Consider the following 17,385-nt stretch of genomic DNA (forward strand, 5'->3'; position numbering starts at 1 on the left):
GGGACCAGGAGGATGAGGTTGCCCCTGAGGGGCTCCAAAGAAGACAGTGGTCGCTACACATGAGTTTTTCCATTACAAATAGGCAGCTGGGGCATGGTTGGCCTCTGATGGCCTCACTCAAGGCTAATGTCCTGAGCCCCCTCCATTGGTCCCAGTCTAGCTCTTATCAATTCCCCAAAGGAAAACCCACTGGTTCTTCGCTCTGTGGGTAGGAAGGGGCCTCATTACTATCCTGGCAGCTCAAAGAGCAATGGAACAGGAGAAGCTGGGCCCCAGGAGCCTTGTAACTTTGAGGAAAGACCATTGAAAATGTTAGAGTAACAAAGCTCCTGCTTCCATTTTCCCCTGCCTCACCCCCACCAAGTCATCGGAGGGCAGTTCTGCAGGGCCTCCTTTGTTGCTCACCGTGTGGATAGCTCTTAAGAATCAGGCTGCCACCCACTTCTCTCCAGATGAAGGAAAGACATTCACAAGTCCCAAATCTGCCCTATCAGGTGTCACATAACATGGTGGAATGTCAGTTTATTTCTTCCACACATGTGCACGTGCATGTGCGGGCTTGTGTGCTTTTGGAGAGAAGATTGGTTGGCGAAAGCAGCACAGTATTAATATTTAGGGTAGGATGCAGGTTCTTATCACCACAGTTAAATCTAGGAGAATGAACAAAATTTGGGAGCTTGAGATCTGGGACATTTGAATCCTCAAAAGGTTTGGAACAAAATAAATAGATCTAAAAAATCTAGCTTTGGTATGTATGTTCCCCACAAGTGTGAAATAGTCTTAACCTGGTTAACAGCAGGAAGTTTGGCCTCAGAACTGAAATCTCATTTTAAATCAAATCTCTGCCAGGGTCTATACTCTCTGTGAGAGCAGAAATTGGAAAAGGAGCCATATAGGGGTTTGGAGTTGGGTCGACTATTCAGGATTGGATTTATTAGAGAGCTCTGAAGTGGAAAAGTGGTTCCTTCACAAAATGAGAACATGGTTAGTGGCTGAGTCAGAGTGGAGGACCCACCAAAGCCACTACCTTGCTACAAACATGCCATGTTGAAAATTGGCACAAAGATCTTAGCAATAATACAATTCAAACACCTTTTCCTCTCCCTTGTTATTGATGGGGGACCCTGAAGGGACTGGTATAGCTGAGTTACACAGCCAGGCAGTGACAGAGCTTGGAATTGAGGGTGATGAGAAGAGAGACCTCCAACAATGACAAAGTTGGGAATAACTTTAGAGTTTGCCTTGTCCATACTCTGCATTGAATTTAAGTGGGGAAACTGAGGCCTAGAGATTGTAAGGGACTGCAGCAGTTTCACACAGTTCATGTGACAGAGCAGGCTGAGACTTGAACTCAGGTAATTGACTTCCAGTCCAGTCCATCATTTTACAGATGAGGAAACCAACGCAAGGAGGGGAAAATGACTTGCCCGCTTCATTCAACAACTATATGGTGAACCTATTTCCAAAAGGGTGTCAGCAGGATCAGCTCCAAGCAAAAATGAAATCTGAGCAAAGTCTGACTTTTAGCATATCCCATCTTTTCACAATTACCTTACTCCCAACCAACACATACTTTTGGTATTCTCTCTTCCTAAGCATTCCAGACCTTCATGCAGCTTTGGCCTTGGAAAGCTGGTCCCCGCTACTGCCCTTCCACCCTCAGCAACCGAAGAGATACAAATAAAGTCCATCTCCCTATGGCCATATACTGGGCAGGCGAGGGGCAAAGACAGGCGATGGGTTTTCTTTGAGAGAGGATGGTTTACCACCCAGCTCCTGGCTATTGTCATTTCTTCCCTGACTCAGTGCAGACATCCTCAGGCTGCTAGTCTCCTCAGCTCCTCCCACTGAGACTAATTACTCTATCTTGCTGCGTGGCCCCAGGCTCTCCCACCCAGGGTCTGCTGCTCCCTCAGTACCTCCCCCAGTAGCCCCAAGGCCCCAGTCTTGTTTGATCACTCAGGATCATTAGATTTCAAAGCTGTGGAATCCCGCAATTTTTATGAGCATATGCTCTCCTCCAGGGCCTTTTGATGTCTGAAGAGGGAGCCAGCAGCTCCCTGCCACTTCTCCACGGCAGCAGAGCAGGCCAGCTGACAGGGATTACAGGTGCCCCCAGCAGATCCCTGGTGTCTGACAGCTGGTGCCTAGATAGGGTGGGTGCTGGTTTGAACCAGAGCCCTTGAAGCAAGTTCTGAAATTCTAATAAGCTGAAACGTAGAGGAAACTCCAGAGGCACAAGGAAAGGGCTTAGATACCCAACTCCAGCAGAGGTTGAGGAGGCTTTGCTTTAGAAGGCTAATTCTTGCCTTTCAGCTCTCTCTAGTGGTCACCAGAAGCAGAGTTCCATGCCTGGTTTTCGAGTCGTTTCAGCAATATTTTCTAGGGACCCACTCTGTGTCAGGCACTCTGCTAGAACCCAAGGATTTCAGGAATGAAAGGAACAGAGTTGAGAAAACACAAGAAGGAATTTGTACTATCTTCTTTCCAAGAACCCTTTTCCTCTTCTGGACACCAGCGGCCCAGAGTTTACCGACCTCAGAGCCCTTGGGGCAAGATAAGGGCCACCGAGCCCCCTCTGGGACGGAGGCCGCAGCATTTCCCCCTCCCCACCGCCCGGCGCCTGGCCTCCCCCGGGCCAGAGCCGCCCGGAAGAACTACGCGCTCCTCAGCGTCAATTTCCTGCTGATCCCGAGCCGGATAAAATTAGCCCATTGCTCACAGCTAACAAGTGTCAGAACCCCCGTCCAGCTGGGGGGAGGGCAGAGCTGAGCCTGGCGACGCTCCCGCCCGGGCCAGCCTGACTCGTGGATTGACAGCACCTGTCGGGTGGCCCCCACCCAGCGCCTCCTCGCTCCCCCGCTCCTGCCATAGACTGTGGCCCCGCCGCGGGGATGGGGGCCTAGGGACTGGCGGGGCGACGGCTACCCTCCTTTCCCACCGCACACACACCCTACACTGCCCTCGCAAAACTGGGCCCTGGGATCCGGAGATGGGGTGCTAACCGGTACCATTTTCCACCAGGTCCCCACGCCCACCCCACACTCGGGGGATGTCTGAGGATGCAGACGGGGCTAGGGGCCCCGGGGCCCTGGCTGCTGCTCCTGGTCCTGCCGCTGGCCTCTGGTCACCTTGGGCGAGGAGGGGACGGTTCCTGCCCCTCCATGGCCCTCTATCCATTTCCCGGCCTGGGAGGGGTAAGAACCCGGGAGACGCGCCACGGAGAGCCATCTGCCCCTGCTACTCAGACAGAAGTCAGGCCCGCCCAGGACAACCACCCTTCCCGCCCAGGGGAAGCGGGCGGGAAGGAAGGCGGGAGGACCCAGCCCAGGGCCCTGCCAACTATCCTGGGAGCCAGGCGGATAGACAGCAGCTGCCAGTGAGTCCCGGGCTCGGCTCCTCCTCAATGCCCCGCCCCCACTGCCCTGCCTGCGCCACCGCCACCAGGGACTGCAGCGTCGCCGCCCCCACCGAGCGCTGGGTCCAGAGCCCTGGAGGTGATGAGGGATGCGCCGGCCGACAACCCCTTCCCACCGGCGGCCCCCTCCTTTCTTCTCCCTACCAGACCTGGCCCCAAGGCCCCAAGAGCGGGCTCGGGCCGCAGTTAGCGAAGGACCTAAGTGATTCCAGGCACGAGGCCCGCCAGGATGAGAGGGCTGGGGGCGGGATCAGCCTCCAGGAAACGCTCCGGTCTACAGCAGCCATCCTCCTCTGCCCGCCTCTCCAACCTCCAACCCTGGGCTGGGCTTGTGGGGCCGCCTCCTCCACGCAGGCCAGCACAATGAGGCTGCTTCTGCCAAAGAACTGACCCATCCCTCAACCGCGCGCTGCCCCAGTCCCCATAAAAGCTGTCCCAGAACTCCGCGGAGGCAACTGCCCTGGTGGAAGCTCTCCGCTCAGACCTGCTCCCCGGCCACACAGGGTGAAGGGCAGCCCCCACCAGCTGCCCTAGTTCACACAGGTAAACTAGCGGATTTCCTAAGCTTGAGAATCCTCCTCCAAACCTAGACGGAGCCTCAGGAATGGACCAGATTGACTCTAAGACCTGCCCTCCTCAACTTGCTCCCGGCCCAACATTCCTCCACCCTACTCTCCACCAATCCCCTTCTTTCAGCCACTTGCCTAAGTGGAGGTGAAGGAGGGGCCAGGGTAACCACCTCCACTCCTCTCCCACACACACCCACATACACTCTTCCTCCCCCACAGGCGGAGTCTTCTGGGTGGGGGCCAGTCTTGCAGATCCTTCTGCCTTACAGCCTTGCAAGGGCCAGAGTTTCCTCCTGTCAGTCCGAGATCTTCCGGCTACCAGCCTCCTCATGAGCGTCCTCCCACCCATCCCTCCCCCGCCCCACCCCGCCATCCACGTGCACAGACACACTCCATCCTTCAGCTCCATGAACACGAGAGCATTCCCTCCAGCATATCTGGACACAGAGGCCCCATTCAATGATAACAGGGCACCCTCACCTGCAGGTGGGCAACTCACGGCTCACAGATGTTCCCACATCCCTCATCATGCTCGACTCTTCCCCCGACCCTGGAAGGCAGCTGCTCTTATACCTGTTTTACAGATGGGGAAAGTGAGGCCCAGAGGGAAGCTGAATGCCAGCTTCCAAACCTTATCTCCAAAGCTCTTTCCACTCACTTCACAGAAAATAGGGAAGTAAGCAAACCTCTCTTTTCCCTTGACTTCTCAGAAAGCCTGCTTGCTGCTCCTGGAGTTGGCACCTGCTGCCCCCAGGCCCACTCTGCCCCCCAAGGAAGGCTCTGGGCAGTGAGTGGCACCACAGCCACAGGACGGAGGCATGGAAGGCAGCAGAAGCTGAGCCGGAGTCCTTGTGCACTGCGCACCCACCCACCCCAGCCTCTCCTATGGAGGGAGCGGGACGGGGAGGGGGATGTGGAAGAGGAATTAGGAGTGTCTGAAATGCCTTTCCCTGGGAGTACACAGCATTGTCTTCTGGGTTTCTCTCTCGTCAAAATGGAGGTAAAACTCCAAAATGAGCTCTCCTGTGCCTTACTCCCTCAGTCCTACTCTTATTATTCAATAAAATTACCATCACCAAAGGCTAATTTCCAGAGCCTTGCTTAAATGACCATAGACACCCAAAGGACCCTTTGTGTAGTCTGGTCATTGGAGGGGAGTGAGAGGGTAGGGAACAGTTCCTGGGACACCCCGATTTCATGGGAAAGGATTCATGTGTCTAAGTAGTCAACACGGCTAGCTCAGGGGCTCCCTCTCTCCTTACTTCCAGCGCTTTGCCAAACTACAGAGGAGGGGAAAGTAGCAAATATCATGCAATTAAGGTTAAAGAGCTCCCCAGGCAGCACCTGCGGAAAGGAAAAGTCGAAAACATGACTAGACTCCTGCCCATACACCTCAGTGAGGTGATCTTGTCCTATATATGCCGCTCAGCAACTGTGGCCATTACTCTTCTCATCTCCCCTGCTCCTAGTTGAGAGATTCCCTATATCTGCAGGGGAGTTTGGTGTTATCTAGCAGCCCCCACCCCTCAGTACCACATTGTTTGGTGGGCTTTAAATTCTCAGATCCCAATAAGTCCTAGCCTAAGGCTTTCCTTAAGGGTGAATAGCTTCAAGCATCCAAGCCAGGTCCCTCCAAGATTAGGACTCACCTGTCAAGCACAATGGCTGGGCCTGGCAAACAGGGAGAGCCAAGTTTTAGGGAAAGTCAAGTTCTAGGCAAAGTTAGCTCCAGTTCAGTAGCTCTGTAACTAGTTATAACTAGTGAACTCCAGGGGCACTTTAAACATTATATTGACAGGGCACAGGGGCTATCAACAAACTTGCCTTAATTCCCTTTCTCTAGCCAAGTGAATTCTTTCTTCACAATCGTTAGTCAACACAGTTAAGGGCTGTCCTACTAGGAGGAAATCAAAGACCCAAAGAAGGTCAGAGTTGAAATTGAGAGCCTCCAATCAAGTAATTTTCATACTGCACTCTGTGACTCTCTGAGGGATTCACAGAGATGCCTCAAAGTCCCTTAAAATTTCTGGGAGTGATTTTTTCTAATTCTCTCATGAAAAATGGCTAAAAAATGCTGGATATTATATGTAAAACAAACCTAAGAAGACTCTGAAAGGTAGAGAGAAGAAGGCAGACCAGCTAGGGACTTCAGAATCTGAGGAGTGGGTCACCTGAGGTGAGTGCACTAGGTTTCCTTTTTGCCTTATAGATCTCAGACTTGGTGCTAGGGAAGCCAGAAACCCAGCCATGCCAGTGGGCACTGACATAAAGAAAAGCCCAAGAAAATCTTTTTCTCTCTAGCCAAAGAATCAGGAAAGGAACATCCTAGAAAGACAGAAAACTTTTACATAATGACCCTCTTAACTCTAGTCAAACACCATGGAAAAAACTGTGGCCCCACCCCAACCCCAGCCAGCAAAGGCAAAGTGGAGAGCCTAGATTTTCACCTTCATCATGCTGTAACAAAGTGCCTTCTCTCCCCTGTCACTATGGTGGTGTCACAGAAAGTCAAGTATGGAGCCCAGAATTTCATCCCAGCCAGGCAGAAATACATGGGGAACAGTGATGAGACATCCCTGTCCCTTGCAGCCGTGGTGGTATCAGAGGAAGCCTAGTGGAGTACCTGAACTCCTACCCTCACAAAGCAGTAATGAGGAGCCCCTCACCAGCTAGGTGTCAACAGAGGTCCAGTGGGGGACCTGGACGTCTACCTTGACTTGACAGTAATGAGACAGTGCATCCTTTCTCTCACTGGCATGCTGTCAGAGGAGGCCTGCTAAAACAGAAGATTTCAAAAAGACCCACAGTTCCATTACATAATACTAAAAATGTCCAGGTTTAAATCAAAAATCATTTTTCACACCAGCATGTCATACCAGAACCAAGAAAATATCAACGTGAATTAAAAAAAAAATGATGTCAATAAAGAGATGGCACAGATGTTAGCATTATCGGACAAAGAACTTAAAGAGGTCATCATAAAAATGCTTCAGTGAGGGGGGCTTGCCCCATGGCTGAGTGGTTAAGTTCCCACACTCCGCTTCGGTGGCCCAGAGTTTTGCCAGTTCAGATCTTGGGCACGGACATGGCACCGCTCATCAAGCCATGCTGAGGCAGTGTCCCACATGCCACAACTAGAAGAACCCACGGCTAAAAATACACAACTATGTACCGAGGGGCTTTGGAGACAAAAAGGAAAAATAAAATCTTTTTTTAAAAAAAGCTTCAATGAGTATTTATGAACATACTTGAAATAATTCAAAAATTGGAAAATCTCAGCAAATGAATAGAAGATATAAAGAGAAACCAAATGGAAGTTTTAGAACTGAAAAATACAATAACTGAAATAAAAAAACTCAGTGGATAGGCTCCACAGCAGAATGAAGAAGACAGAGGAAAGAAACAGTGAACTTGAAGAAAGACCAATATAAATTATCTAGTCTGAACAAAAGAAAGAAAACAGAATGGAAAGACATGAACAGAGCCTCAGAGAACTGTGGGACTACAACAAAAGATTTAATATTCATGTCATCAGAGTCCAGAAGGAGAGGAGAAATAAGGTGGGGCTGAAAAAGTATTCAAAGAAATAATGGCTAACTCCCCAAATTTGGCAAAAGACATATTCCTACAGGTTCAGGAAACTGAGCAAACCCCAAACAGGATGAACTCAAAGAAATCTATGCTAAGACACATCAAATTTGAAAACTAAACACTAACAAAAAAAGATCTTGAAAGCAGTGAGAGAGAAATGATACCTTAATTATAGGGAAAAAACAATTAGAATGGCAGTGGATTCCTCATCAGAAACCATGAAGGAGAGAAGGAAGAAGGCATAAATTTTGCAAATACTGAATGAAAGAAAAGAACTGTCAACCCAGAATTATATATCCAGTGAAAATATCCTTGAGGAATAAAGAGGAAATCAAGATGTTCTCAGATGATGGAAAACTAAGAGAATTTGTTGCCAGAAGACCTACTCTAAAAGAATGGCTAAAGGAAGTTCTCCCAACGGAAAAGATGTAACAAAAGAAATCCTGGAACATCAGGAAGGAAGAAAGTACAATGAAAAGAGTAAAAATATGAGTAATTACGACAGGTTTTCCTTAACTCTTGAGTGTTCTAATTTATGTTCAACAGTTGAAACAAAAATTATAGCAATGTTTGATGTGGCTCTCAATGTACAGGGAAGAATTATTTAAGACAATGTTATAAATGGAGGAGAGTGAAGAGACAAAAAAGGAGGTAAGGTTTCTATACTTCACTGAAACTGGTAAAATAGTAACACCAATAGACTGTGATAAGTTATGTACATATAATATAATACTTAGATAAACCACTAAAGAAGCTATGCAAAGAGATACTCTCAAAAACATTATAGATAAATCAAATAGAATTCTAAAAAAGTTAAAAATAACCCACAGGAAGGCAGGAATAAAAGCCAGAAATGAAGAGAAGGGAACAAACAGAAAACAAACAATAAAATGTCAGACTTGAGCCCTAACATATCAATAATTACATTAAATGTAAATGATGTAAATACATCAATTACAGAGAGTAGCAGAGTGGATTAAAAAAATGACACAACTATATGTTGTTTATAAGAAATTCACCTCAAATGTATAATGATAGGTAGGTTGAAAGTAAAAGGATGAGAAAAGATATGCCATATATATATTAATAAAAAGAAAGTGAGAGTGGCTGTATTAATTTTTGATATAGTAGACTTCAGAGTAAAGAAATTACCAGAAAGAAAAAAGGACAAAACACGATGATAAAAGGGTTAGCCTACCAGCAATCCTAAACGATGCTGTAAAACAGTTGAAGCAAAAACTGAGAAAACAAAGGAGAAATAGACAATTTTACAATATAGTTGGAGACTTCAAAACTATATCTCAAAACCCGGTAGAAAAACTAGACAGAAAAATGAGTAAGGACACAGAAGAACTAAAAACACCATCAACCAGGAAGATCTCACCAACATTTAAAGAACACTCTACCTAATGACAGCAGAATACATATTCTTTTCAAGCAGCCATGGAACATATACCAAGATAGAACATATCCTGAGCCATAAAACCAACTTCAACAAATTGAAAATAATTGAAATCATACATAATGTGTTTTCTCAGTATAATGGAATCAAATTAGAAATCGAAATCAGAAAGACAACAGAAAAATCTCTAAACAAGTTGAAATTTTACAACACATCTCTTAACAATGCATAGATCAAAGAGGAAGTCTCAAAGGAAATTTTAAAAACATGGGGGCCAGCCCAGTGGTGTAGTGGTTAAGTTCACACGCTCCACTTCAGCGGCCTGGGGTTCACAGGTTCCGATCCTGGGTGTGGATGTGGCACCGCTCATCAAGCCATGCTGTGCAGCATCCCACATAAAATAGAGGAAGATTGGCACAGGTGTTAGCTCAGCAACAATCTTCCTCAAACAAAAAGAGGAAGATTGGCAACAGATGTTAGCTCAGGGCCAATCTTCCTCACAAAAAAAAAATAGGTAAATAAATAAATAAAAATAAAAAACATAGACAACTGAATGAAAATTAAAATATATCCAAATATGTAAGACAGAGCTAAAGGAGTACTGAGAGGGAAGTTTATAACACTAAATGCTTATATTATAAATTAGGAATGGTCTTAAATCAATAATCTAAGTTCCTACCTTAAGGAACTAGAAAAAGAAGAGCAAAATAAACTCAAAGCAAGCAGAAAGAAACAATAAAAGACAGAAATCAATGAAATTGAAAATAGGAAAACAATAAAGAAAATCAATGAAACAAAAAGTGAGTTCTTTGGGGCCGGCCCTGTGGTGGAGTGGTTAAATTTGTCATGCTCTGCTTCAGCGGCCCAGGTTTGCAGGTTTGGATCCCAGGTGCAGACCTACACCATTCATCAGCCATGCTATGGCTGTAACCCACATGTAAACTGGGGGAACATTGGCATAGATGTTAGCTCAGGGCTAATCCTCCTCAGCAAAAGAAAAAAATAAGTTAGCTCTTTGAAAAAAATTAATAATATTTATAAACCTCCAGAAAGACTGAATAAAAAGAGAAAAGATCCAAATCACCAATATCTGGAACGAAACAAGGGATATTATTACAGATTCTGCAGCCATTAAAAAGATAAAGAACACTATGAACAAGTTTACACTCATAAGTTAAATATCTAAAAGAGTTGGACAAATTCCTCAAAACACACAAACTACAAGAACTCAATCAAGAAGCGATTACCTGAATAGTCCTATAGCCACTAAAGAAATTGAATTTGCAATTTAAACCCCCCACCCCCCCAAAGAAAAGCCTATACAGATTCTTTGGAAAATTTTACCAAACATCCAAAGAGTTAACAGCAATCTTACACAATCTCTTCCAGAAAACTTAAGATGAAAAAACACTTCCTAACTGACTTTCTGAGGCCAGCATTACTCTGATATTACAACGAAAGACAATACAAAAAAAGAAAACTATTGACCAATATTCCTTATAAATATAGATGTAAAATTCCTCAACAAAATATCAGCAAACCAAATCCAATAATGTATAAAAAGAATTATGCCACATGCCCAAATGGGATTTACTCCAGATATGTAAGGCTGTTTCAATATCTGAAAATCAATCAATGTAATGTACCATATCAACAAGTTAAAGATGAAAAATCATATGATACTATCTATTGGTGCAGAAAAAGCATTTGACAAAATTCAACACTCATTTACGATTACAAACTCTCAGCCAGTTAGGAATGGAGAACTACTTTAATTTGATAACGAGCATCTACAGCAACTACAGCTAATGTCATGCTTTACGGGGAAATACTCTTTGTTTTCCTGCTAAGATCAGGAAGATGGTAAGGATGCCCAGTCTTGCCACTCTTATGTAACATAGTACTAGAAATTCTAGCCAGTGCAATAAGGCAAGGACAAGAAATAAAATGTATACAAATTGGACAGGAAGAAATAAAACTCTCTCTACTTATAGATGACAGAATTGTCTACATAGAAAATCCCAAGGAATCTACAAAAACCTTACAGTACTAATAAGTGAGTTCAGCAACATTGCAGTGTACAAGATCAACACACAGAAATCAATCACATTTCTATAAATTATCAATGAACATGCAGAAACTGAAGTTGAAAACACAGTAACATTTACAATCATTACACAGAAAATGAAATACTTAGGTATACACTTAACAAAACATGTACTGGATCAGTATGCTGAAAATTTCGAAATGCTGATAAAAGAAATCAAGGAAGATCTAAATAAATGGAAAGACATACCGTGCTCATGGATTGGAAGATTCAACATAGTAAAGATGTCTATTTTCCCCAAAGTGGTATAGAGTTTTAACTCAATTTCTATCAAAAAAAAGATTCTCTCTGTAAATATGCACAAGATTATTCTAAAATTTATATGGAAAGGTAAAGAAATTAGACTAGCTTAAACAATTTTGAAAAAGAAGAAGAAACTGAGAGGAAATACTCCATCTGATTTTAAGACTTATATAGCTATAGTAATCAAGACTGTGGTATTGGTAGAAGGATAGATATATAGAACAATGGAACACAACAGAGAACCTTGACATAGTCCCATGCAAATTAGATCAACTGACTTTTGACAGAGGTGTAAAAACAGTTTAATGGAGAAATCATAATCTTTTTAACAAATGGTACTGGAGCAATTGGATATCCAGAGGCAAAAAACAAAACAAAATGAAACAACACTCCAACCTAAATCTCATGACTTATACAAACATAAACTCAAAATGGATCATACATGTAAATGTAAAACTATAACACTTTTTAGAAGAAAACCTAGGAGAAAATCTTCAGCACCTAGGGCTTGGAGAAGAGTTTCTTAGACATGACACCAAAAGCACAATTCATAGGAAAAAAACAGACAAACTGGACTTCAACTAAAGTAAAAACTTTTGCTCTGCAAAAGACTCTGTCAAGAGGATGAAAAGACAAGCTACACACTGGGAGAAAACATTTACAAACTACATCTCTAACAAAGGACTCATATCTAGAATATACTAATAAAACTCAACAGAAACAAACAAACAATCCAATTTGAAAATAGGCAAAAGTTATGAAGAGACGTTTCACCAAAGAGGTCACATGTATGGCAAATAATCACATGAGAAGACGTTCAACATTATTGTATTAGGGAAGTGCAAACTAAGATCACAATGAGATATCGTTATATATTTACTAGAATAGTTAAAATAATAAATGACGACAATACCAAATACCGGCAAGGATGTGAAGAAACTGGATCTCTCATACATTGCTGTAGGAATGTAAACATTACAGCCACTCTAGAAAATAAGTTGGCAGTTTCTTACAAAGCTAATCATACATTTACCGTGAGACCCAGCAATTGCACTTCTGGGCATTTATCCCTGGGAAGTGAAAAGTTACATCCACATAAAGCCTCTACATGCTTGTTCATAGCATTATTTGTAATAGCCAAAATCTGGAAGCAACTAAAATGTCCTACGATAGATGAGTAAACAAACTGCAGTACATCCATACAACGAAATACGACCCAGCAATAAAAAGGAACAAACCACTGATAGATGAAACAACTTTGATGGATCTCAAGGGTATTATGTTGAATGACCAAAAATCAATCTTAAAAGGTCACATACTGTATGATTCCACTTATATAACATTCTCAGAATGACAAAATTGTGGAGTTGGAGAAGAGACTAGTGATTGCCAAGGGTTAGAGGTAGAAGCAGGTGTGAGTGTGAATATAAATTCATGAGGAGAGATCTTTGAGGTGATGGAATAGTTCTATCTTGATAGTTGTGGTGACTCTATGAATCTACATACATGATGAAGTGGCATAGAACTACATACACACTGTAGCAATATTAATTTCCTGGTTTTGATATTGTACTATAGTAACCTAAGGTGTGAACAATGGGGGAAACTGGATGAGGGGTATATAGTATCTCTCTCTACTAGTTTTCCATTTTCCTGTGAATTTATAATTATTTCAAAATAAAAAGTTAAAAAATTGAATTAGCTGGAAAAAAAATAGTCCAAATCCCTTATTTTACAGATAGGGAAACTGAGATGCCAGAAGGGCAGGTGACTGGCCCAATGTTTCACAACTGTTAGTGCAGCACTGAGACCTTGCAACTTTTATTACTGTCCTGAGATCTAACCTTCTTTGGGGCTCTCAAAACTCATTAACTTTCACCACTGTACTTTCTGGCGTCAACTTGTCCACACTTCCATCATATTCTCTTATACCAAAGTTCTTGTAGTTCTTGCTGGTCAGATTTCCCTTAAGAGTCTTCCCCCGCTACTGGCTTTTCCCCCTATAGATGGCTTAACATTTTTTAGCAGCCATACACTTAAATATATATTGCTAAGGTGGATTTTCTAACCTTCACTCCTAACTCTTTACACTAAACCTTAAGAACTGGCTGAGACACGTTCAAGATTTCTAAGAATCTTCTTGCCTATTTCATGATCTCCTCTGTTGAGAAATGGTCCACTCATTAGCTAGGCCTCGCAGTTCACGTCTACTACCAAACGCTATGTGGTGCCACCTACTGAAACAGGTGGATATTCCATGAATCTAAAGCGCCTGTAAAATATCCAAGTTGAGATGTCCAGCAAACAACTGGGGGAAAGAAAGTCTCTAAAGCTCCAGGGAGAGGTCAGGCCTAGAGACAGATTTATGAGTCATCGGTGTATGGAGAATAGTTAAAACCATGGGAAAATTTGTTTTGTAATAAGATAAACAATTCTTACATAAAGGAACAATATCACAGGGGTGAGTAAAGTCAAACAGTGTTAACTAGAGAAGAAAGAAGGGTCTAATAGTGCTCTTTTCTCTGAGCTGTGATCTCTGATGGTTGAAGCCTTCAACTGTCCAAAGCATGTTGAGGAAAGCAGCAGGACTTCGTGTGATGGATGGGGTATGCAAGGAGGGGTTCCTTCTGGATCAATTGTCTCAGTGGTTTTTCTGCAGGCTATCTCTGACCTAGGAGCAGCTTCACTCCTTTTAGAACAAAGGAAAATCTCAGTTCCACTCAGACCTGGAGATGCTGATCACAAACAGAAGGTTGCTAGATATAGTGTCTAAGGAGTGGCTAAAGGATACATGAGGGCTGCTATTCCTGGTGAAGAGAATCCTCAAATTATAGGAGGGGAAACAGGAGAAATTCTAGGTAAGATTCTGGGAGTAGCTGGTTTCTGAAAAAAGCTTTCCCTGGACCTAAGATCCACACTTTTCACATTCCTTTTCCTTCTCAATCTTTTCCAACTGCATCAAAGATTTCTTTTTTTTTTAGCACCACTCAGCATGTGTGGAAGTTTTTAAAGAACCATCGTAAGATGCTTCTTTTGTCACTTATCCTATTTTACCAACAGATTTTTTTTTAATTTTGTGTGTGTGTGTGTGCGCGCACCTGGTATATCTAATTATTTGCCTATCTGGCTCCTATTGTAGCCTCTAGTGCCTAGATGCTGAGTAAAAAAAAAAAAAGTTGCCATCACAACAAATCTTCAGCCATTGATTTGTTACTTCACAGACAATTAGGTATAATCCTAATTTACCTGGTAAAGCAGGGACCTGCTGCATGGGCTGTTCGGTTTTTTTCTACTGTCTCAAAGGTCCCATCTTATTCTAGAACAACTGTTTCTGTCTCCTTGCCTGTCTCCTTCACACACACCTAGTAGGCTTCCTTGGGCATCCAAAGAACATTGGGCAGATGCATTCATCTTTCTAGAAACTGGTTTCCCAGACCACATGCTCAGTGTTTTTTAAATGTCTCAAAATCAGATGTACAAACTTCACAGCCATTGGAGGTTGGCTCAGCCTCCTCTCCCACACTGGGCAATGCTACTTTCCTATCTTATTAATATCTCAATAGAATGTCTCTGCCATTAAAGTGCTAGGAATTTACCTATGTAATCTCTAAGCTTCTCAAGAAAGTAGGCATCATTATCCCCACTTTGCAGAAAGGAAAATTGAGACTCAGAGAAGATAAGCGTGATCCAAAACCACACAGCTACTAAGAGGCATATGAATCTACATCTGACTGGCTCTTAAACATATGCTCTCCTCACTGCACTTTTAGGTCCCTCTCCCATGGGCCAAATCACCTCTCCCATGAGCCATTTGCTCAATAGGCTCATTGTTGTTCATCACTGTTAAGGCCTTGGACCCTTATATTGCCTCAGAAAAAATTCTAATAATTCACTTGATCTCCAGGTGAATAGATTCTTTTGAAGGAGCAAATATAGAGGGAAGTTCAGAGGGAAAAAGCCACCAGGAGTTAACTTTCCTAGGCAAGTGTCTTACACAGGACTAGATCCATATCAAACGTGCTGTTTGCAGAGCCCTTTGTAATAGCATCTTAGGCAAGGTTAGAATCAGTAGTTCTTTCCACACCCATTGAAGTAGGGCCTCTTCCCAAAACTTGTTGCTTAGCCTAAGACACCTCTGCAAATGAGTCAGGCTCCAGGTGCAGCCCAGAAAAATCCCTGGACTTTGCTGGGGTGCAGAGGGAATGTGACTATGAAGTCACCATCAGACCCATTCCAACAGTTAGTGGTGGCATGGCAGAGAGATGAAGTAGGACTGCAACATGGACCTACCTGCTCGACTTGGGGAGCAATGTATGCCACCATAACAAGCAGAAAAGGAACCAATTTCCATGCAGCTCGGCCCGATTCTTATGCTGTAGCCTGGAACTGCCTTTCTTTTAACACCATTTCCTTTGGCCCTTTGCTCCTATATCTGAAACCCAGAAGATGAACTAGGAACTTGAACATGGAGGTTGGGCCCCTATCCGCATGGTTAGGTTAGGGTCCCCTATCCCGTCAATAACCGGAAGCACTTACTCTGGAACCTCCAATCTTTCAGCTACCAATTCTCTCTCAGGATGGTTTGAATGTAGACGTGCCTAGATGCAGGCAGCTGAACTAGGTGACTGTCAATCATAAAATGCCAGGGCATTTAGCTAATCCATAAATGTATGTTAAATTACTAGATTCATCTGAGTTTGTTGAATTTAGTCTACCCATCATTAAAATCACTGATAAGTAGTCACCAAGAGTCATCCAATGAAGAGGATTTGAGTAATCAGCTCTTTAAAAAATTAAAAACTCAGCTGTCCCTTTGGTTTATTGTATGGGTAACGCTGCCCCCTATGGGTATTAGCAAAGAAAAACAGAGCAATCCTGGCCCAGTTATCAGTGAGAAGCTTGTTCCATTTTATTTGTGGCAGTGGGTCCCATTACCTGAGGATTTCTCTGTGATGGCGGAAAAGGATCATTCAAATAAGATTAGAGTAAAATAACATAAAAACCGCATTGCTGTTTACATGAATCCCACAAACCGATTTTCTTAGGAAAACAAGGAAACCTAGAAAGAGAAGTCAAAAGCTTAGAGCACTGCAGAGCCATTCCAGGGTGCTGTGGATCCAGCTGCCCTGAACTTCCACTTGGGGAAGGAAAGGTGCAAGGAATGGAAAGTCTCATGTGATGTCACGGAACATGCAGCGGCCCTAGAGTCACATCTGTCTTCTAGCCTTGTTATGCCACTTAGTAGTTATTAAGTCAGAACGACTCACTCTCATAATCAAGACTCCAACAGCTTCTCCTATCAGAATAACATCCTGTCTATCTCCTTTCCCTGGGCGATAAAACCTTCATGAACTGGCCCCTGACTCATCTCTTACTGCTTCCTCCTTCCAAATAATGAGCCAAGCTCATTTCCTGGGGCTGGAATGTTCTGCTTCCTATTCATTCAGATCTCAGCTTGTGTCACCTCCTCAGAAAGGTCTTCTCCAACCACCCTACTCTATCTCAGTCACAATCACATCACACCGTTTTATTTTCTCCCCACCATTTTAGTACTGTTTTAATTTGTATTTACAAATGTATTATCTGCCTCTCCCCACTAGAATGCAAACTCCATGAAGGCAAGGCCTTTGTCTTATTCACCACAGTATTCCCTACACCTGGAATGGTGCTTGGGATGTAGATTCCAATAAAAAGGTTTTTTGTTTTTTTTTTTTTTTTAAGAAGACTGGCCCTGAGCTAACATCTGTGCCCAACTTCCTCTACTTTATATGTGGGCCGCCTGCCACAGCATGGCTTGAGAAACGGTGCGTAGGTCCACACCCGGGATCCGAACCAGCAAACTCCGGGCTGCCGAAGTAGAATGTGCGAACTTAACCACTGCATCACCGGGCCGGCCCCAGTAAAAAGTTTTTGGATGATCAATACTAGGAATGGGACCTGGAGCATGTCACTTAACTTCTGATTCTATTTCAGTTATAAAATGCGAATATCCAATTGCCCCCTCCCCCCCATTGTTATGAGTATCAAATAATAGGACAAACGTGAAAAAGCCTAG

Source organism: Equus asinus, chromosome X, assembly GCF_041296235.1.
Source record: "Equus asinus isolate D_3611 breed Donkey chromosome X, EquAss-T2T_v2, whole genome shotgun sequence".
Classification (NCBI taxonomy): Eukaryota; Metazoa; Chordata; class Mammalia; order Perissodactyla; family Equidae; genus Equus; species Equus asinus.